Source organism: Macrotis lagotis, chromosome X (genome assembly GCF_037893015.1).
Source record: "Macrotis lagotis isolate mMagLag1 chromosome X, bilby.v1.9.chrom.fasta, whole genome shotgun sequence".
In the NCBI taxonomy this organism is placed as follows: domain Eukaryota; kingdom Metazoa; phylum Chordata; class Mammalia; order Peramelemorphia; family Peramelidae; genus Macrotis; species Macrotis lagotis.
In genome coordinates this window covers 586,556,686-586,579,435 of record NC_133666.1, presented here as the reverse complement: position 1 = coordinate 586,579,435, position 22,750 = coordinate 586,556,686, and the positions used below count along the sequence as shown (strand labels likewise).

The window sequence follows — 22,750 nt, the reverse complement described above, 5'->3', positions numbered from 1 at the left end:
GCAGCCGAGTCTCTTCCCCGAGCCCAGTTTTGCCGCAGCCGGGCCAGCGGGCTTAGGGGGAGGGGGTCCTCCTAAACCGGCTCCTGTAATTAATCCTCGACGAAACGCCCCAACATAAATAGTCTCTGCTTTTCCTTCTCGCTCTCTCTCTCTCCCCTTTTTTTCCTCCTTAACATGTCACAAAATGTTTACAGAGTTCCACAGCAGAGTGCAAAACCAGAAGCTAATGAGAAGCGATGTGTTTATAATAAAAATGTATATACATTCACAAAGTCGTTTGTGTTTTAGAGGGGTGGGATTCGGATCGGATTGAATGTTTATTGTCTACGTGGATTTGACAGTAAGCAGATTCATTTCTTTTCTTTCTGCTTATACTCCTCTCTCGGTGGAGGAAGGAGAAGGGATCTGGATCTGTAATTTGTCTCTCATCGGCTCATTCACAAGAGAAACTTATCAAAACTCTCTCAACTAATGCAAATCAGTAACTTCCTTCTAACTTAAGAGATTCACCTTGGACACTATGGAGTGACAGGCCCTTGGGCTCATAACTAATACGTGTCAAAGCTAAGACTTGAACTCACATGCTCTCAATCTAAGGCAAGCCCTCTATCTACTTTCACTCCGCTAGACTTTACACAAACTTATCGGAACTAATTCAATCAGCTGCATATACAGCCTACACAGACATGAGCTCTGCAACCTTAGCCAAGTTTATCTTCTCTGTGATACAAAGGGTATGAGTCAAATGATCCCCAAGGTCCTAACAATATGTATGTATGTATGTATGTATACTTTGTGTATAAAGTTAATGCACATATATACATGTATATAGATCCATATATAACCACACGTGTATATAAACATATGTATATATGATGTGTGTGTATAAATGTATAAGCATATATGTATTTCAACCAGACTGGAATTTAGGGGGTATAAGCAGTTTTCTAGTGAGGACTTCCCTCCACTAATGCAGAATGCATTTTCTTTTGAATCTCAGAGTTATCTGGGAAGATAAGTGATCCAATAACCTCCTCAGGGTCCACAAAGTCAGTATAAGGCAAAAGCTCTACTTTAACCTGATGTCCCTTGCATGGAGGTCAATTTTCTATTGGTTATATCATGTTACTTCTCATCTATCAGGAGATTTTTTAGATGAGGAAACTCCCTCTCCTGATGCAGATCCCCACATTCTCAGCAACATGAGTCTACAAGATTTACCTAGAGCATTAAGAAGTTAAGCAACTCGTCCAGGTCACAAAGAAAGTTTCTGTTAGTCACAAACCTCAAATCTAAGTCTTCCTGGCTCCAGAGGTCTTTTCTAACTTCTCTAACTACTATTATAATAATAGCTAATATTATATAATATTTTTTTGCTTTACAAAGTGCTTTATCTATGTTAGCTCATTTGATTCTCACAACAGCCCTGTGAGGTAGGAATTGTTACTATTCCCATTTCAATAGATGATGAAATTATCTGAAGGAAATGCCCAAGTTCATACAGCACATAAGTATCTGAGGTAGAATTTGAATTCAGGCTTTCTGATACCAAGTCCAGTACTCTATCCACTGTGTCACCTAGTTGCACTGACTCTCTTCATCTATATAAATATACACACATTGTTTTTAAACTTAATAATTCATAAAAAAACTCATAGAGTTGTGAGAGCATTAACATTCACCATTTATAAATGAAGTCCAGAGAAGTGACTTGCCTACAGTCAACAACCAACAAATGTAAGGACAGATTTTCCTGGTTCCAAGCTCAATGAATTTCTTCTAACATTGTATAACTCTGCAATGTCAAATTGCTCCAAAACTCTCTCTCAAAGAGGACTGTAGTTTGCTTAAGTTAAATATTATGCTTTTCTGTCACTGATATTTACAAAGAGCTCTTGTCTCATGTTGAAGGTAAGATGTAAGACTCATAAAATTCAAATATGCTTGGGAAATGCAAACATAAGGTCATCTAACAAGGGTCAATAATAACCTATAACACCTACTAATGTTCCTTCCTAATTGGTCTTTCTGATTGTTCTTCCTTATCTGATTAATCTTTTCCACAGCTGCCAAAATATTCTGGCTAAAGCATAGCTCTGTAGAGTTTATTTCATTCTTTGTCCCTTGTATTTCCAGTGCTTGTCTGACACAGAAAGTACTTAATATATGCTTGATGACTGACTGATGGTCACTCCCCTTGCCTAAAATTTTCCGTGCCTCCCTATTACCCTCAAAGTATAAACATATATATATTATATATATTATAGATATATATTATATATAATATATATATACCCACACACACACATATATTCCTCAGTCTAAGGGCTCTCCAATGACCTAACTCAAATCTAACTTTGCAGTATTAATTCACATTATTCCCTTTTCCACATTCTATGTTCCATCCAACCTAGATTTTTCTTAAAATATTTTTAATGTTTTTTGCAAGGCAATGTGATTAAGTGATTTGCCCAGGGACAACACAGCTAAGTAAGTGTTAAATGTCTGAGTTCAGATTTGAACTCAGGTTCTCCTGACTACAGAGTCAGTGCTCTATTCACTGCCCCCTCACAGTTATTTGACTCAAACCCATATGATGGTGGGATTATCAATATAAAGAAAGGAAGAAAAGAAAAGAAAGAAGGAAAGAAAGAAAGAAAGAAAGAAAGAAAGAAAGAAAGAAAGAAAGAAAGAAAGAAAGAAAGAAAGAGAAAGAAAGAAAGAAAGAAAGAAGAAGGAGGGAGGGAGGGAGGGAGGGAAGGAAAGGAAGGAAGGAAGGAAAGGAAGGAAGGATAGGGAAGGAAGGAAGGAGAGGAAGGAAAAGAAGGAAGGAAAGAAGGAAGGAATGAAGGAAGGAAGGAAGAAAAAGGAAGGAGAGAAGGAAGGAAGGAAGAAAAGAAAAAGAAAGAAGGGAGGGAGGGAAGGAAGGAAGGACAGAAAAACATTCAAGATTCAATGAAACTAAGCATTAAAAAGTCTGACATTAATTTGCAGTATTCTTTGCCTAAAGTTCCCACTTCTGGAGGGGGTAGTTATCTTCCCTTATCTCTTTTTGGTGCCAAGCTTGGTCACATTATTTTATAATCATAGTTTGTCTATCTATTCACAGAAGATTTTTTGAAAGTGTTTTGGAAAATTCAGGTTATAAAAAGAGACAACAGAGAAAAAGGACAATATATCATATACCCTATAAATAAGTCTTCCTAATAGCAAAGACTGTTGCTGATCAAGTGAGAAGAATGATGGGGCCAAAAGCAAAGAAACATTGGGAAAAGAAATGCTAGTTGTCTTCAGACAAACCTCCCTCTCCTGTCAGAGCTGAATGTCAAAGCCCCAGGAACATGGCAACCCCGGAGGAAATTCAACCTTTCATGGCCCAAAGAGAATTTAATAAATTCAGTGTCTAGCCCAGGAGTACAGAGTTTGAGTTAAAGATCTCATGGCCTCTTTAGAGTCTAATATAAAACACTCCTACATACAGCAGAGCAAACTATGTCCCAAACCAGTTTATAGCCAATAAAAATTTCTCAAGTGAACCCCCCAGCCCAACCCTCCTGCTTTGAACCAGATAAGGCACATTAACAAGGGCGCCTGAAAACCAGGAAATGGTATTCATCCCCCAGAGCCAACAAGGAAGATGTTTCCAGATCTGCATGGTTCCCCAGGTTCAAGATGGGATCTCCAGTTGGAGCCCCTCCTGTCGCTCGCCTTTCCTTGGAGGATCAGAGCTGGGGGGGGGGGGGGGGGGAAGAAGAACACACTTGCCATCATCAGGTCAGAGGACTAGAAAGAGGCCGGACTCAAGAGATGTCAACATCTCAAAAATTGAGACTCCTCGATAGCAAGCAGTGAGAAGAAAGTTTAAAGGAGGGGTGGATATGGGGAGGGAAAAAAACGTGTCAATCCAAACATGGCAAAGCTGACTCTGCCCCAATGTACCATTGACTCCGTTTCTGGGCCAGTCCCAGGGACCAGAGCAGAGGACTGACCTCTTCCTGACTGGACACCTGGCAGACTTGCTCTGGTTCTCAGGTCCCTGCCAGTCTACACGTGGGTGGTATTGTGGCATCATTTGTCTTTTGAAGCTGATTCTCCTAGTTGGTGATAGTGATCTGTGCCAAAAGGTGTGACTGAACCAGTTTCTATCATTCCCTCTTTGTTCTTAGGGTATCTGGCTTTCAAGGATCTCAAAGGGCTTTCAGCAAATCCTGAGATCACCTGGGTAGGAAGAAAAAGAGGAAAGTCTGATAAAGCTTAATGTGTGTCTGGGGAAATTGAGGCAATGAGCATATTGCGGTTTCGCTATCTCATCAGAGGAACATTTAAAACTAGAAAAGAAGTCCCTGAGCAAAGAGCTCTTCCTGCTCTCTCTGGTTTGAATCAGATCTATACTGGAAAGAAGCTAACTTTATTTTTTTCCAGTATAAGCATTAAGAAAGAAGTGTTTGTTTACGCACAGGTGCAATCCCAGAAGGGTGCCTAATCTGTTGGCTGGCAGAGTGACAAGATCATTGTGTCATGTCTTCTCTCAAAACCTGACTCAAAGGCTTTTTATTGATGTACTCAGCCAAACTGGACCTTACAGAGATAGTCCCATGACTCCTTATCTCTGTCCCTTAGAAAGGGAAAGGGAAGGGAAGCAATTTGGAAGGTGGCACAGTGGATAGAGTGCTGAGCCTGGAGGCAGAAAGAGCTGTTTTCAAATCTGGCCTAACTCTTACTAGATGTAAGGCAAGTCACTTAACCTTGCTTGCCTCAGTTTCCTCATCTGTAAAATGAGCTGGAGAAGGAAATGACTAAATCACTCCAGTGTCCTCTGCCAAGAAAACCCCCCAAAATGGATCATGAAGAGCTGGAAACAACTGAAAAAAGAACATATCTGCCAGCATTTTTTTTTTTACAAATATCTCATTTAATCCTCACAATAACCTGGGAGGTAGGTGCTATTATTATCCTTATTTTACAGTTACATAAACTGAGGCAAAGTGAGTTTAAGTGACTTGTCCAAGGTCACACAGCTAGCAAGTGTCTGAGGTTGAATTTGAACTCAAGTCTTCCTGTCTCCAGGAACTCCAGAACTAAACTACCAGCTGCCTCTTAGAAATCCTCCCTCCCTTCAAAGTTTAGCTCAAACTTCACCCCCAACAAGAGTTTTTAATTATGCCCCTTCATGAATGCCTCCCCATCAAATTATTTCATATTTTCTATGTATATATGGATATACAAATATTTATTAACTGTATATAATCTATAATATCTATATACATTTGTCCATATACATACATATTGTGTGTTTATATATAAATATATGTATATAAGTGAATATATATAAATATATGTATGATGAATTAAATCACATATGAATTAAGTCCATTCATTATTCCTACAAGTGTGTATGCTATTTCCTATAGGTGCTTTCCTGTATGCTTATTCTATAGGCTTGCCTATATGCCAATTGAAAGTAAGCTCCCTGACGTTCAGGTCCCTTTCACTGTTGTCTTTAAATTTCCAGTGTATATAGCATACAGTAGGAGCTTAATAAATGTTTGCTGGTTGATTATTAGTATTGCCTTCTGCAGAAAGAGTAGTGCAGCACAGACTTATTGTTCTCAAAGGTCATTTAGTTCAACCCCCTCAGTATAGACTAGAAGAAAGAATACTGGTAGGAGGCTTGGTTTCAAATCTAATAATGATATTATTATCACATATTTCTTTAAGGTTTGCAAGGCATTTTATGAATATTTTCTCCTTTTGACTTCAAAACAACTTTGAGAGGTAGGTATTACTATTATCCTCATTTTCAGGTTAGGAAACTGAAACAGAGGTTTAATGAATTTTGCTCAAGGTCACACAACTAGTGTCTGAATTTGGATTTGAACTCATCTTCCTGACTCCAGACCCAACACTTTATCCACTGAGCCATCTGGAAGACTCCTAACCAAGCAAAGATTAAATGATCTCTCTAGGGTTACACAGCTAGTAAATGTTTGAGGCTGGATTTGAACTCAGATCTTCTTACTCCAGGTCTAGTTCCCAACCCATTTTGTCATCTACTTGCCTCTAGTGCAGATAAGGGAAAAAAATCACTTAAGTAATTACTCTCTGGGCCTCATTTTTCCTATCTGAAAGTTCTATTTATAATATCAACTTGCCAGGATATAAGAAAAATACTTGTGATGTGAGAAAGTCCTCTATTGATGTGTACTTTAATTCAATTCTCTCCTTAGCTATACTTTATACTTATGAAACTATTAAGCAAAAAAAAACTAACACTTATATAGCTCTTACTATATGCTAATACTGTATGAAGCACTATACAATTATTTCATTTGACCCTTGCAACCACCCTGGGAGGCAGAAAGTTATATTATTATTATTATTATTATTATTATTATTATTATTATTATTATTATTATTACCTGCTTTACAAATGTGGAAATTGAAACAATCAGAGGATAAGTGCCCAAGATCACACCTAGCTAGTAGGTGTCCGAGCCTGGATTTGATCTCAGGAGGTCCTGACTCTAGGTCCAGCCTCTCTCTCTACTGTGTCTCCTAGCTGCCCTTCTCAAAAGATGAGAAGAGCAACAATCATCAATTTAGTCCTGAGTCAAAAATAAGTATTGGCTTTTTACTCTATTCTTAAATAGAGATAAAACGTGTTTTTTCCCCAAAGGTGAATAATAATCTATATAATAATAATAATATAATATAAAGCCATAGATCAATGCAGGGCTTCAGTCTGAACTGATGGAGGGGAGTCCTCCAGACTGACAAAGCCAAGGATTCTTCACATTTGGGTTTGGCACCCAGGCTCTAGGCAGAAATATCCCTGGACCCCTAGGGGCCACAGCACAGCAATGCTCTCCAAGAGGTTTCCTTGGCAAGAATACTGGAGGGGTTTGCCATTCCTTCTGTAGTGGACCAAGGCAGACAGAGACTCAGTGATTTGTCCAGGGTTGCACAACTTGTAAAAGTCCAAAGTTGGACTTCCTCACTCTAGGACCAAAGCTCCACCTACTGAACCACCCAGCTGCCCCCAACTAACTGGCCCATTTTATTGTGCTGTTGTCCAGTCACAGCAAGTGTTAAATAATGCCTGTTCCCTTTCCCTTACAAAGGTTTGGAGAAGAAGATGAGGGAGTAGGCAACGAGGTGAGTCAGGGTTCCTGGAGCAAAAACCCATGAGCAAACTGTGCCTTGAGCTCTTCTCAGAAAGAATTCTGTGACTTAGAGCCTGGCAGTTGCTTTGAGTGCCCTCATTTAGCTCCAAGAAACCAGGCTGGATGGAACAGGTCAGGTCAGGTGTCCTAGGCTTGTGCTCTCCTAATTCTTTTATAATTAGACCACTCAGAAAGAGGGGCATAAATAATTGAGCAGATGTTCAATTTCATCAGTGGTCACGTTGCATAACCAGCCCAAGACCATTGGAGTGGATGCTGGCCTGCGAAGGCAAGGGCAATGGAATGATGCACGAGACATTTCAGATAAATATGAGTTCCAAGAAAGAATCAAAGGGGGTGAAGAGGCTGGATTTGGAGTAGGGGAGGGGGGGAGGGAGAGGAGGGAGAAGAATTCTAAACATTGAAGATTCTATTTCAGTTAAGATTGACCAACCCCTCATTTCAGAAAAGCAGAGGGTAGAGAGGAGCCAGGTCAGCTGTGGGGGGGAGGAATAGCAGAGGAGACACCAGGCTACCACTCCACAGCCGATGTAAATAATATCAGCCAGGTTCAGTTACTGTGGAGAAACTGTATTGCAGAAGAAATAACCAAGAGACTGGATGATGTGGCAACCACAGGGTAAGTTAGAGTTAAGCCTCTCATCTGGGCCAAGTCATTTCATGAAAAGATAGTAAATAAGGACATTAGTACTATGGGAGATATAGCCTAAGGAACTAGGGATAATCAGATGAGTATCTGAAGGCTAGAGACATAACATTTTAGGTGCAAAAAAATGTTTGGTGAGTACCAATTCAACTATATTTGAGAATCCTCCACATACCCCCCCCAAAAAAAACTGACCCTGTTTTATAGATTTCATGCTTGGTAATTAGAACTGGGAAAGAAAGGGCATTTGGCTTCCTAATAATAATAGTAGTTAGCATTTATATGGTACTTTAAGTTTTACCAAATATCTTACATATATTTTCTCATTTGAATACTACAACCACCCTAGGAGGAAGGTAGGATTACTATCTCCATTCTGCTGAAGAAGAAATTGAGACAGTTTATGTGACTTGCCTAGTTTGCATGTGTTTGAAGCTGAATTTGAATTCAGGCCTTTCTAATTTCAAGTAGAATGTCCCATCTACTTTGCCACTGACGAGTATTATGTTTTACATTTGATAGGTTCTTGTCCTTAGTTAACAACATAGTCATTTTGCTCTTTTTCAATGATGTTCTTGATCATAATTTCAAACCAATGAGGGACAGCTAGGTGGATAGATCACTGGTCCTGGAGTCAAGAGGACCCAAGTTCAAATTTGGCCTCAGACTCTTGATACTTATTAGTTGTGTGACCTTAGGCAAATTCGTTAACCCTGATTGCCTCACACTAAGGACTGTCTCTAGTCGTTGTGTTACATATCTGGCCACTGGACCCAAGATGGCTCTGGAGGAGAAAGTGAAGCTGGTGACTTTGAAAAGAACCCCTTTACAAGGGTAGCTAGGTGGTAGAATAGAGAACTGGCCTTGGAATCAGGAGGACAGGAGTTCAAATCCCATCTTAGATGTATGATTTACTAATTTAGATGTGTCACTTAATCCTGATTTCCTCACATTCAGGGTCATCGCTAGTCATCCCGATTCTTATCTGGCCACTGGACCCAGATGGCACTGAAGGAGAAAGTGAGACTGGTGACTTAGCACAGCACCCCCCTCACTCAAATCCAATCTATGTGCTTGCCATGGTATTATATGATGTCATGGTCTCTTCTTTGAGATCGAAGGACAAGCATCACAAACCAAAAGAATTATCCTTCATCATATATAGGAATTATTTACATTTTTATATTTTGTTTTATAATTAAAAAGAAAGTTTGGTTGATCTAATGAGATAACTTATGTAAGATATTTTGCAAACTTTAAAATGCCATAGAAAGATCAGTTTTGTTACTTTATAGAAGCAGTGGCTGGATGAGAACAATATTGGCTTCCATCAGCTGTCCAAGACCTTAGCTTTTCAGGTGAAGAAACTAAGATTCAGGAAGTAGGAAGCCTGGTTCTGTTCAAAGTAACCTGGATTTGGAGTCAGAGAATCTCCTTTTGAATGTTGTCTTTGCTACCATCTTAACTTGAGGTATTTATTGTCTTCATGGAGAACAAAGTATAAACATCATCATCATCATTATCATCAACATGAGGAAATTCATTTAGCCTCTCTGGACTTCAATTTCTTCCTTTGTAAAAGGAATAAATTAGATTAGATGACCTCTGAGGTCTTCTCTCTTCAGTCCCAAATCTGTGATACTGTGATTTCCCTTAGAGTTGTATGGCTATTAAGTGTCAGAACCTGGAGACTACCTGATTCATTCCCAGACTAGATTGGAAATTTTGGTCAATAAGGGGATCGTTCTTTTTAATTATTCTGTATCCTCAGTATCCATCAGAGATGGGCATATAAAAGTTACTCATTGAGGACTTTTTTGATGTAATGAACTAACGAGCAGATGAACAGATATTCATAGCCCCTTATTTTCAATCTATTGCTTAAAGTTCCATTGTTTTTCCCTGCTAGTGTGGCGCTTATGATTGAGAAAGGTCAGTGTTCTCATCTTCATACTATGATCAAAGAAACTTGAATTACAAAAGAACTAAGTGGCTCAATCCATATTTGGGGAGTGAGTCTAACCCAAAGCCAAGAAAAGATTTCTTAACTCCTGATACCTCTTCATCTGTATTGACCACTTTGCCACATTCCCCTAAGAAAGGTCAGAGTTCTAGTCATGATTCAGTCGGAGTATCATATATTCATCATGCCCTTCCCAGAATTCAAAAGCTACCCAGATTGTAAACATGAAAATAATCTAACAGTGCAGCCCTAAGCATTCTCAGTCCCAGATGATCCTGGCTTCCTATATTCCTTTTGCCTTATTGGTAGAGAGATAAGATCTAATCAGGAGTGGGAGAACCTTCCAAATATCATATTGACATTCTCTTTCAAGATTTTATAATTTAAAAAAAAAGATTCTATAAACAAAGTCTGCATGAGAAACAAGTGACCCACTGCTCCAAGATCTTGTGCTTCCTTTCTGTCCATCCACAGGGCAAATTCCTGAAGACCTCCTGACTCCAGACTCATTTCCTTGTTCACTTTTGCTTTCAGCATCCCTGAACTTATCTTCTGCATGGGAATCTTTCCTGCAGGTGAAGGTGAGTGGAATGAGAGAGATCAGTGTGACCAGAGAGGAGGATGAGAAATGACTGAAATGACTAAGCAACAAAAACAAAAGATATATTCAAAATAAAGGTAATATATGAGAGAAATTTTCACTAGAGTTTAAACTTATCTTGCCCACCTTTCTCTTCTTCAGATGCCAATACTAGGTAACCTTATAAACCCATGCTAGAGTGAGATTTAAGAAAAGCATCACCAGGTAAATAAATAGATGCAGATAAATAATGACCTTCCATTAGCAGACTTCTGGAAATAATGTAACCCCATTACCCCCCCCCCATTCCTTGTTGTCTGACTCATTAGCAACTCCAGTGATAGGAATTTCAAACCCATTAGAAGGGTAGGTAGGACTTGGCATGGTCAGCAGACATGTTTAGTCAAGCAGGAGCTTTTCTGACCCCCAAATTTCACTATATAGCTGGTACACCCCCCCTTAAATAGGACTAGTGTTCAAGTTTATTTATACTACTCAGCTAAAAATTTGAAATGAAAACTGAATCTGAAGACAAAAGTCCTGGTTTAAGGCTTTGTCATGTAACAGAAATGTGTCACTTCTCTGAATCTCAGTTAAATAGATGCACAACCTGCTTCATTGTGAGGACAGAATTTTATAAACTATCAAGATGATGATGATGATGATGATGATGATGGTTGATGATGATAGGGTCTGGCATAATTTCACTGAAGCTCTCTCTGGTGAGAAAACTCCTTCTAGCCAGGAGGGAAACAGGTATTAAGCACCTACTCTATGTCAGACACTGCCTTATACACCTTACAAATTCAACTTTGTTTAAGCCTCACAATGGTTCAGGGAGGGAGGTGCTATTAACTCCATTTTACAGATGAGGAAACTGAGAAAGACAATGGCTAAGTGACTTGCCCAAGGTCACAGAGCTATCTAGTGCCTCTTTAGCTACCCCTGCAAGGCAGCCTCTTAGGTGACCTGCCAAAGGCCACTGAGCCACAGAGGCAAATAGTAAGAGCATCATTATCATTTTCATTTCCTAAGCTCTTATTTCTGTCTCCTTACCATTACATTATGGAGCACAGTTCAGCGATGTTTGAGAACTCTGTTGCCAACCAACAGTTGCCCTCTCTAGGATCCCACATGTGAGTCTGTCTATAGTTGGAATGACTCACTTTTCCACCAGGTTGTGAACTGGAGAGAGACAAAGCTCTCCTTCAGGCCCTCAGGGTCGGAGTAAATGACTGAGATGACAGTAGGAATAATGAATCTATCTCCCAGGTGGGTTGTAAGTTCTTGCTTCTAATTATCACTATTACTATTACTTAATACCTTTGGAAAACTGACAATGCACTAGGTGTTGTGTAGAATGTTTAAATAGATCTACTTCCTGACTGTTGGGCTCATAGTTTAAATGCCACAACCTGTGCTTGCCTGTCTTTTGGGAGGGAAAGCAAACCCAGGGGACTCCCCACTTCCTTACCAAGAAGTCCCAGGGGCTTTGGCAGATGGCCCTAGGAAGGGGGATTACCAAACCCACAGAGTTTCTTCTGCCTTCTCCTTTCCTGCTTTCTTGTTCTTTGGGGGAGGGAGAGAGAAAGACATGCCAATAGATGATTGGGGATAAGACAGGGAGAGGGATATGTCTACTTGGTTCCTGAGTTTGCCCAGCCCTGGGGGTTTCTAGACCTGGAACCCTATGTTCTGGTTACTTGCTTTGCTATTTCTCACTGACCCTTTATGGGGCATCCCACATCTCAGGTTCTTGGTTTTCCTATAATGCACCTGGAACCATCAGTAGTTTTAAATTCTGCCTCTTAAACTTTATTGAAAGTATGATCATGGACAAGTCACTTCACTTCTACAAGCCTATTTCCTCTATAAAATTAATATTTCTGTGAATGATTATTTTGTAAATCTATAGTCTATCAACTTATTTATGTTTCTTGCAGTAAATTTTTCCATATGAGTAGAGTCTATTATATATAAAAAAGTATTTGTTCTAGATCTGAGCCTTTAATCAGTGACTCTTGCATTTAGTTCTTTTGTTATGCAATCATTTCAGTTGTATCAGGCTCTTTGTGACCCCATTTGGGTCCCATTAATAATAGCTATAACACATATCTGACAGTATTTTAATGAGTACTGAATAAGGCAAGGTTTATCAAGTACTTTGGATATCTTAAGGCACTTTATAAATGCCAATTATCATAATCATCATCTATAAAATAAGGGATCTAGACTAAAAGATCTGACCTGTATCTGAGCAGGAATACTTTATATAAGTCTTCAACAAGTGATCATTTAGCTTCTGCTCCCTGGGATCATAGTCAATGTCTACTCATCATTAAAATGAGTTAACATGGAGGTATAGATTCATTCATTTTGGTTCAAGGAGCCTCAGATGGCACACTGACAAGAGCACAAGACCTGAAGACCACTTGCTGTATGACCCTGAACAACTCGCTTAATCCTGTTTGCCTCCATTTTCTCAACTGTAAAAGGAGCTAGAAGAGGACATGGCAAACCAGTCCAGTATCTTTGAAAGAATATTCCAAAAGGGACAAAATAGTCAATAGTCCGGTTTGGTTGGAACATAGAGTAGGTGGAGAAGATGAATGTGATAGTACATATATATATATATATATATATATATATATATAATTATATACATATATACATATATATGGATATAATTATATAAAAATAGGATATAAGGGAAGAATAAGGTGAAGACCCATTTGAGTCAGTCAAAGGAAATTCAGTAACTAACTGGGGAACCACTGAAGAATTTCATGCAGAAGTCTTGAAATGAGCAACTAACTGGAAAATTCAGTCAATGAGAATTTTCAGCTGTCTACCTTTGGAAATGATGGTAAATGACAACTGTGTGACAGGTTATTGATTTGGACTGGGTCGAATAAATAGTCCTAAAGATTCAAGAATGAGGTAAAGAAAATGAAAACTCAATGACAGCAACAAATTAGGGAGTCAAAGCAGAGTGAGAAGGATTTTTACAGCAGGCAACTCTGCTCCCCAGGAAAAAAATAGAGCTGTAGTGATCTATGCTGAGGAGGCACAAACCTTGTGGATTTTGCTCTTTTTTTGGTACCCTTAAGTAATGAAGGCTGTAGAGATCTTGTCCTCCTACCAGAGGATAAAGTTGCTTGATGCCTTCTGAAAAGGGGAAACATGGGTTTTTTTTTAGGTTTTTAAAGGATTAGAAGATCATTGATCTCTAGGTAGAAAGAAATCCATTAGGTTTTCTGGTATAACTCTCTCCTTTTGCAAATGAAAAAAACAGGAGTTTAAATGACCTGCCTAAAGTAATAAAAAGCAGAAAGTATGAGAATTGGAATTAGTTTTGAGGTCCTCTGTTGACAGAATTAATATTTCCAATGCATGTTTGTAGGGATAAATAAAACTCTTCTCTGATGCTTAATTATTTGAGAAGAACTAAGGACTCTTTGGTGAAGAAGGGGAATGGGATAGGTTATATTCAGAGGGTTCCAGAATTGCCTTAGATGGGCACTTAGAGAGGCACTGTGAAAAATTGTGCATGTGTCCTTATATCAGAGGTATTTTTCGAGGTGCAATCTGAGATTGATTCTCAATACATCTCTTTTGTGCCCTTTCCAAGAAAGTATGTGGATTTTTTATGTGTCTATCCATATTCCATTGACACCACTAAAAAAAAAAACCTGTGCATCTCTGAAAATGTTCAGACTTAACACAGCATCAGATATACATTTGATTTAACTGACCATGCTCTAAGGTGTTACACTCCAACACATTCACACTCCACTATACTGAAGTACTTGCTCTCTTAGTCCAATCTCAGGAAGCACCACTGAAAAAAAGGGCATTTCTAGTGTGGTGTTTCCAAATGCTGATTCAAGGCAATTTTTATCAGTCCACAAAAACTTTTATTACTTTTAATAACTACTCTTCTTAAAACATTAAACAACCCAGTCTTATTGTTGTTCTCCTTTCTTTTGATTTTCTGTCTCCACCACCCCCCCCCCCCCCCGCCTCATCCCAGGTACTGTCAGACTGATGCTACCCAAAAGTCCTCAGTGGAATATTTTTATATTTTACCAGTCAACAGTGTAGTTTGACTTGAAAAACACTTTTAGTGGACTGAGGGAGTTAACTTTCCTCCCTAGTGCTTATCTTATTATCAGGGAATGATAGTAAGCCAGATTCCTGAGGCCCTGAGGAGGAGAATAGAGTTCAATGCTCAGTACTATCATTATTAGTGACCACTTGTACTGAAAGAAGGGTAAGAAAGTAACCTTGATCATATTATTGGTTTGTACCCACTCTATGTCTAACTTCCCTCCCCCAGTTTGATCTAGGGCTGAGAAAGCTGATCTGTGGCATAAATGATATATGAGGTCAGGCACAGGAAGAGAGGCCAGACCATTCTGTTAGTCCAACTATCAACTACACATATCCCCATCCCCTCTGCCATCCTTGCTTCTCTATTTAGAAATGAAGATTTATTAAAGTAAAAGACTGGGCGGGGGGGAGTGTGTGATCATTAGGACTATAGAAATCTGTACTAGCCTAGTAAGACACCTTGCATCTTATCTCCCTGAAGATAACCAAGATAACCCTTAAGATGCAAGTACCATGGACCCTCTCTGTTGTTGTTTTGAGGACAAAGTCCTTGTTCAATTCATTACAAATCAGGACAAATAGACTACAAATACAACATACCCACAAAAACAAATTTATAAGAGCCAAAGTCTCTTCGCACTTCCCCCCAACTATCTAGGATCTGGCTTACTAAAATGGCCCTGTGTTTTGCTCCTGCAGCTCATTGGGTATAGCCAAAGCTATACCCAAAACATGTTTCCCCTTTTCAGAAGGCATCAGAAGGCAAAGCCTCCACAAGTGCCTCTGAAATGCTTTTGTATAACTTCTTGAAGTAAATCTCCTCAGTGAATCTCTACAGCATTGTTTCATCCTGGTGACAGCTTATAAGAGAATCCCAGTGACTCAGCCAGGGTGGAGGAAGAGGAGAAAGGAAAAAGGACTATCCAGAGGACAAGGGTTACAAGTTTGTTTTTTTTCTTCTTTGGGGCAGTCAAACCTGCTGCTGACCTGGACCAGTAGTGGAGCCTCTTGGCTCAACACATGAACTAGGTAGAAAAAAAATTATAGCCTAATACTACTGCCTCATGAATGTCAATCAGCTCATCCTCAAAAACTCTGTGAAGGGGGGAAAAAGTCTCTCTGAATTTACTTAAAAGGGCAAAACAATAAAAAGGAGCAGCTGCCAACTTGGCTAGCTGGTTTTTCTTTGCCTCATGTTTCAGGGCTCAAACAGCTCTGAGGAGACCATAATCACTAAGTCCCAGCTTCTGGCAGCATTCCTTCCCAAATGCCAAGCCTGAGGAAGTGTACTGCTGAATTACTGAACCAGAGAACATTAAGGCAGAAAGAGTCCTCCCAGACCAGCCCCAAACCCTGATTTTATAGAAGCAGATCCTGAGGTCCAAAGAAACAGACTTGCCCAAGATCCTGAAGCCAGGCAGTGGTGGATCTGGGCTTAGAACAGAGGGGTACAAAAAGGGTAGCATTTGCCATGGGCAAAGGAAAAAGGGCCTTATTCCATTAGTAACCCAGCCAAAGTAAGCAGAAGGCCAGGCCTGATGAGGAACCAGCAATTTGAAGTGGGGCATGGAGATGGGAGTGATGTGAACTCCCAAGATACTGATGGTCAGAGTGAAGAGTTCTCCTCCCCACCACCCAGAAGGAAGAAGGAAAGAACCGAGACCCAATCAATTCTGTAAAGCATGTAAAATAATACCAAGACTGGAGACTGGTTAGCCAGAAATACTACTGCCATCCTTTCAGGCTCCCCCCGCCCCCACAGACCTGAAGCTAAAAAGTCTTCATGACAGAAACTAAAACAGACATTACAAAGTCCTATGGGGGAGCTATTTTCTCTGGACAAATGTGAGCTGCTTGATTACATCTAGGTGACTTGAGAAGCTTTTTGGGTTTGGGGAGGGAGTGTACATGGGGAGTCTGTGTGCCCAGGCACAAATGGTTGAATAAATTGGTAAAGGCAGGGGGAGAAGAGATTATTAAAAGATGCCAAGAAGTAAACACCAAGTCATCTTTGTATCTTTTCTGACATCTAAGTGTTGAGCAGCAAAGCACCACATGGGTTCGCCAGCGGCATGAAGCCTTTGTTTCCAAAGGATTTGTTACAGCTGGTCAGTGTGACTGGATACCCTTCCAGACCTGGTTGGAAGCTAGAACTGGATTTCAAAAGACCTGGTGAGAAGAATGCAAGACGACATGCCTGGTTAGGGGCACTTGCTACAAATTTACTCCAAAAGAATTCCTATCCCTCTCGGGGCCAAACCCAAATTTACATCTTCTCTTCACTGAAGGTGAAAGATGAAGGCATTTCATTCTTCAACAGAAATGAAGTTGCTTTTTTTAATGTGCCAAGTCCTAGAGCAATGATATGAGAAGTGAGAGACCTTATTTCAATTTTGGTCCTCTGATGTTTGGGCTAAGCATTTAACCCTCTGTTCTTGATAAAAATAGTATTAGATTGGGAGTTTGACCTGCATTTCAGGCAATGGGCATTAAAGTCATTGAATATGATCATCTTATCTCCATGTCCCAGGAGAGCCTTCTACTGCTGTGTATATCAAACTCTTCTCCAGGCACAAAGAGGGACTAGGGAAACTGCCCACCCAAGTTGCAAATCCAAGGCCAAGATCCTTTGTCAGGATGGTACTAGATGACACAGCAACGTCCCTTCCAGGTCTGTGAGTTTAAATGAATTGAGTTAAAAATGAGTTTAAATAAGACATGTCAGCTTTAAGTAATCTAAACCAAATCACATTTTAGCTGAACATTATATAGTGGCGAAATTTCAGTCACATTGGTCAAGCAATTGGTCATTTATGCCATCTTCCTATAGAAATTTCATATTGTTTTAATACCATGTTCCCATAGATCCAATTAAGGATCTATATGCTATTAAAACCTTTTGTGTACATGAGTCACAAGCTTCACAAAACACAACCAGGGTAAGTAGCCTGAAAAACTACCTTCAACTTCGGCAAATTAAATTGGATATAAAGCAGGAAACCAACTATCAGTTCCCACAATGAACTGACTAGTGGTACCAGTATGGAGTGGTCTGGGAGAAAGCTTGTTGCATCTGGTTGATTCCCAGTTTAACTTAATTGTCTTATTCATTATGAACTTAAACATGATCAAAAGAACAAAAGAAAGGATCATATATGAAACCACTTTCTAACAAAAGTGATCAGCTCAGCAGTTTCTACATACCCTAATGTGCTGTCAACACTGGCAAGCTCTGGGAAAAGTCTTCAGTTGTCCTTGGGGTTACAGTTCAGTATAATCCATGAAGATAATATTAATAATAGAATAGATATAGCACTCTGAGTATATTGTCCCTGTAGTTGTTTGGAGTCCCTTAAATTTTGGAGTCCCTCACTTAAATTTTTTTTCTCCAATTTCTTTTCCTCACTGTCTCCCTCTCCAGACTCTCCAACAAAAGCAAAAGATACAAGAAGCAAGTATGTAAAATTTTTCAAAGGCACTTTGGAATAATAAAAATACCTATAAAATTGAGATGAGAAGACCTGGGTTTGACTCTTAACTTTTTTTTTTTTTGTACTTTGAGCAAATCTTTCTTGAGTCTCAATTTCCTCTTCTATAAATGGGGATAATCTTGACTTCTGAGGAAAGCACTTTGTAAACTATACTGTAATAAAATTTACATTACTACCAACCTCACAAGATAGAAATAAGTTGTGAACCATAACATACTATATAAATATACTCTAAATGTTGTTGCTCAATCACTTCAGTCATGTCAAGATTTTTTGTGACCCCACTTGGGGTTTTCTTGGCAAAGATAGCCAGAAATTGAAGCAAATAGGCTAAAGTGACTTGTCCAGAGTCACATAGCTAGGCCAAATTTGAACTCGTGTCTTCTTGAGTCCAGGCTTGATCTCTATCCACTATACTACCTCACTGCCCTTTAGTACATTAAGAATGCTTAATAAAAACCAAACTAAGCATCTTCACTCATTATGCCTAAAAGTACCCAAAAAGTCATAAGGGATCTCAAAGCCAGTACCACCAGGACCTTCCAACTCTTTGGAAAATACTCATCTAGTGCTCTGTCATCTGCTCTCCACAATCAAATATGTTCAAGGCAAAGACTTAACTAACCAGCATTGGAGGTTGAATTCAACAACTAAATATCAAGCAGCTAAGAGTCATGACCTGAAATAAAAACCGTGATCTGAGGAATAAAGCATCCTTAATGAGACCACAGGGTAGCAAACCTGCCATCCTGGGGGATGCCCAGTAGATTTCCCAGACTCATGAGAAAGTTTTTGTAGTTTTAGGAGGAGAGGGAGGAGATGTGAGGTAGGAAGGCCTGGTCATGAGACCCCATTAGCCCTTGGCAATCTGGGCAAAGAAAGCCACTTCATTCTGTTTTGCCCTCCAAGCCAGGAATCCCTATGGAAAGGGGCAAGGACAGCAAATTCAGCTCAAGCCGGTTCTCTGCCATGGCAAGATCTCAGGTAGTTCACCTCAACCTACTCAAGAGTAAATATCCTTAAAGTAGGAATGAAAGGACATTACTAAAATTCTGACATGACAAGGAACATTTAAGGGAATGGCAGTCCATGGTACATTTGGCATTAAATTCTTTCATATAAATTTTTTTCAGCACTAAGGGATATAAAAGTGGAAACAAAATGGTCCTTCCCCTCAGAGAGCATACATTCTACTGAGATGCTAGGAGATACCTATAAACAAGAAGATGTAAAGTCTTCACAAAGTAATTTCCAGTGAGAGAGCAGATGGAGAAAGGGAGAAAGGCCTCCAGTTCAGGGTGCACCTGAGCTTGGAGGAAGCCAGTGATTCTAAGCCCTGAAGCCTGTTTACAGACCTCCAATTCCCAGGCACTTTCAGGAGAAGGGCATCGGGCTACTCCAAGGGGGCAGCAAGGTCTGGCATAAAAGAGAAGCCTCATCTTGGGCTCTATTTTTATGGATGCAAACACCAGCCAGCAAAACATCCCATGGGCATGCGCAGCTCGGGTCAGTCCTGCTGGGCTCGTTGCAGAAGGCAACTGGAAAGTCACATGTGAGAAGAGTGGAAAGTACATATGCCACTATTCTTAGGCATGGAATGTATACAATGTCTCTCTGCCCGATGGTTCTTTCACAAAGCTCCAGAAGGCAGAGAAAAGAACGTCAGAATAAACAAATCCTGAGATTGCCATGTATAAATCACTTGCCAGCTGAAGGAGAGTCCTGGGTTTACAATTTCACTTGTGTCCTAATGATGGAAAATCTCAAGGGAACATAAACGGCTCCGGACTCAGTGGATGCCGGGAGCAAAAAGAGCAGAAGGTAAATATCTCGATCATTCGATTACCCTGCAGGTAGAAGCTCTTGGTTGTCATCAAAACAAAGCCAGGCCAGAAACTTGCTCAGTCTTTTTTTTTAATCACATCAACCAAAGAGAAGGTAGGGGTGGGGGAAAGGGGAGAAGTCATGGTTTAAAAAAAAAGCAAGGTTCTCACTCATTTTCTGGAGTTAGTCTATCTGTTACCGGAGGGCAGAGTTGCCAGCATTACATGTTTGGGGAATGACTAAGTCCCAGGAGGAGATGCATGCATTTACTGGATGACAAATCTGTTGAAAACCATGAAAAAAAAAACCCAACTATTTCTAGTGTGCAAAATGAAATTAACTGTTACCTTATTTGTGAGGCAATGGAAAGATGACTAAGCTTTGGAGTCAAGAGATCTGTATTCAAGTCTTAGGTTTCTGTTACTTATAATAGGTGTGACTTTGGGCAAATCAATTTTCTCTCCCAAAGCCTCAGTTTCCACCTCTGTCAAATGAGGGAGTTAACAGAGGCTATAAGTTTTCTTCCAACTTTCATGTTCTGTGAATCTGAGAAATTTTAGGTTAACATGTCACCCATGCATAGTCAAATAAATTACAACTTGTCCATTTTTTTTGCCAGATTAGCAGAAGACCCCAGCATCCATATTTTCATTGATTTGTTCACTTTGGCTACAATAATAGCAAGCAAACAAGAGAAAACAAAACAAATCAGTAAATTTCAGGAATTAAATGTAGTATGACATTTATTTCCCCATCTTTGTTAATCAATATTCAGACTGAATTCATACAAGATTCAAGAGATTGAGACAGACAGAGGGTTTGTCTTGATTCATCTTACAATTGAACATCCCTAGGCAAGCTAGCAAGGCTTGACTTTGTTACCACCCATTGACTCTTGTCTTTGCTTTAAGATGGATGGGGTGTCACCAGACAGTCTGCTTTTCAAAGATGAGGACTTCTCCTCTGATCTTTTGAGGCAGCTAAATGTCTTAAGACAAAAAAGGATCCTGACTGATGTGACTATATGTGTTGGGAACTATGAAGTCCCCTGTCACAAAAATGTCCTGGCCTCCAGCAGCCCTTACTTCCAGGCAATGTTCTGTAGCAACTTCAGAGAGAGTGCTCAGGCCAAAGTTGATCTGCTAGGCATTGAGGCCAATACTTTATATGAGATTGTCCTATATGTATACACTGGGGAGATTCACATCACGGCAGAGAATGTGCTGCACTTGATGGAGGCTGCATCCATGTTGCAGTATCTCAGACTTTTTGAAGCCTGTTCATTGTATCTTCAGAAGCAGCTGACCCCTAACAACTGCCTCAGCATGATCAGACTCTCTGACACTTTGAGTTGTGAGAGCCTCAAACAGAAAGCCAGATCAATGGCCCTAAGGTGTTTCCCAGAAGTTGCCTTATCAGAAGACCTAAAGGAGCTATGTCCCTTAGAACTGAGTGACTACCTGGGGGATGATGAGCTCTGGGGTGAGGAAGAAGAGGTGTTTGAAACCTTAATGGTCTGGATTAGGCATGACCTCCAGGCCCGGAAAGAATATATCCAAGAACTATTCAAGAAAGTCCGTCTTCAATACGTCCATCCAACCTTCTTCTTCCATTTCATTGTTAATGATTCCCTTCTTCAGTCTTCACCAGCATGCCAAGCTGTCCTGGAAGTGATGAGAAGACAAGTATTTTCCTTGTATGGCACTAGCAGTCCAGACCTCAAGCCACTGTGGCATGTCCCTCGGAGACATTCTCACCAGGATTTTCTCATCATCTTGGGAGGTAGAAAGGACAATCAGCAAACCACCAGGGAAGTTCTGCTATACCATGAGAAGACCGGCCAATGGCAGTGCCTTGCCAAGCTCCCAGCTCGTCTTTACAAAGCTTCCACTGTCACTTTGCACAGTAGTGCCTTTGTGCTGGGGGGCATGTCTGTTGGGTTAGGGAAGCAGAAAGTCAGCCCCAATGTTTACATCTTCTCCCTGAAACTCAATCAATGGAGGCTAGGGGAACCCATGCTGGTGGCGCGATATTCCCACAGAAGTACAGCCTATAAGAACTACATCTTCTCCATTGGAGGAATTGGAGAAAAACAGGAGATAATGAGTTCCATGGAGAGGTACAATAGTATCTATAATGTCTGGGAAACCATGGCCAGCATGCCTGTAGCTGTCCTTCACCCTGCAGTAGCTGTGAAAGACCAAAGACTCTATCTTTTTGGAGGAGAAGACATTATGCAAAATCCTGTACGACTCATACAGGTAAACTTATTCTTAGCAACTTTTATAAATATATCTCATAATTATAGAGCACTTTAAGGCTATATAACACCTTTCATACAATACTTCATTTAAGCCTTACAAATTTTCCTGAAGTACTATAGGTACTGAGCACTATCATCCCCATTTTACTAGAAATTGAGACTTATAATGACTAAGTGACTTGCCCCTTCACACAGCCAGAAAATGTCAGAGATAAAATTTGAACCTAAGTCCCAGTCCAGAATTTCATCTACTACAAGACTCTATATTCATTTTTCAAAGTTTCATCTAATGTCACTCACTGAAAGAAAGTCTTTTAAAGAGTTGCAATCAGTTTCACAAAAATGCATTGAGTTTCTATTGTGTACAAAGCATTAGTGGCTATTAGTATGAAAAGGAGCAAAAGGTATGATGCCTACCCTCATGGAACTTAAAGTCTAATTCAGAAGACATATATATTTAAAGTATATTTGATATAATGTCTATGTATAAATGATATAATGTCTATTTGCTGTATTATATACATATCTATAGATACATACATATGCATATAATCTTTCTAGTTAGACTATAAGCTTCTTGAGGGCAGGTACTGATTCCAAATTCTGTATCTTCACTGAGTTTCAAAGAGAAGATTATATATGTCTTAAGATTTTAGACATAGAGCTGCTCATTGAGTCCAAAATGC

The 22,750-nt window shown here is 39.8% G+C and overlaps 1 pseudogene; it reads left to right on the top strand.

Annotated features, from left to right (window-relative positions):
* Positions 1-7,591: 7,591 nt before the first annotated feature.
* On the top strand, positions 7,592-22,505 carry LOC141498440 (kelch-like protein 38 pseudogene; annotated as a pseudogene).
* Positions 22,506-22,750: the final 245 nt, after the last annotated feature.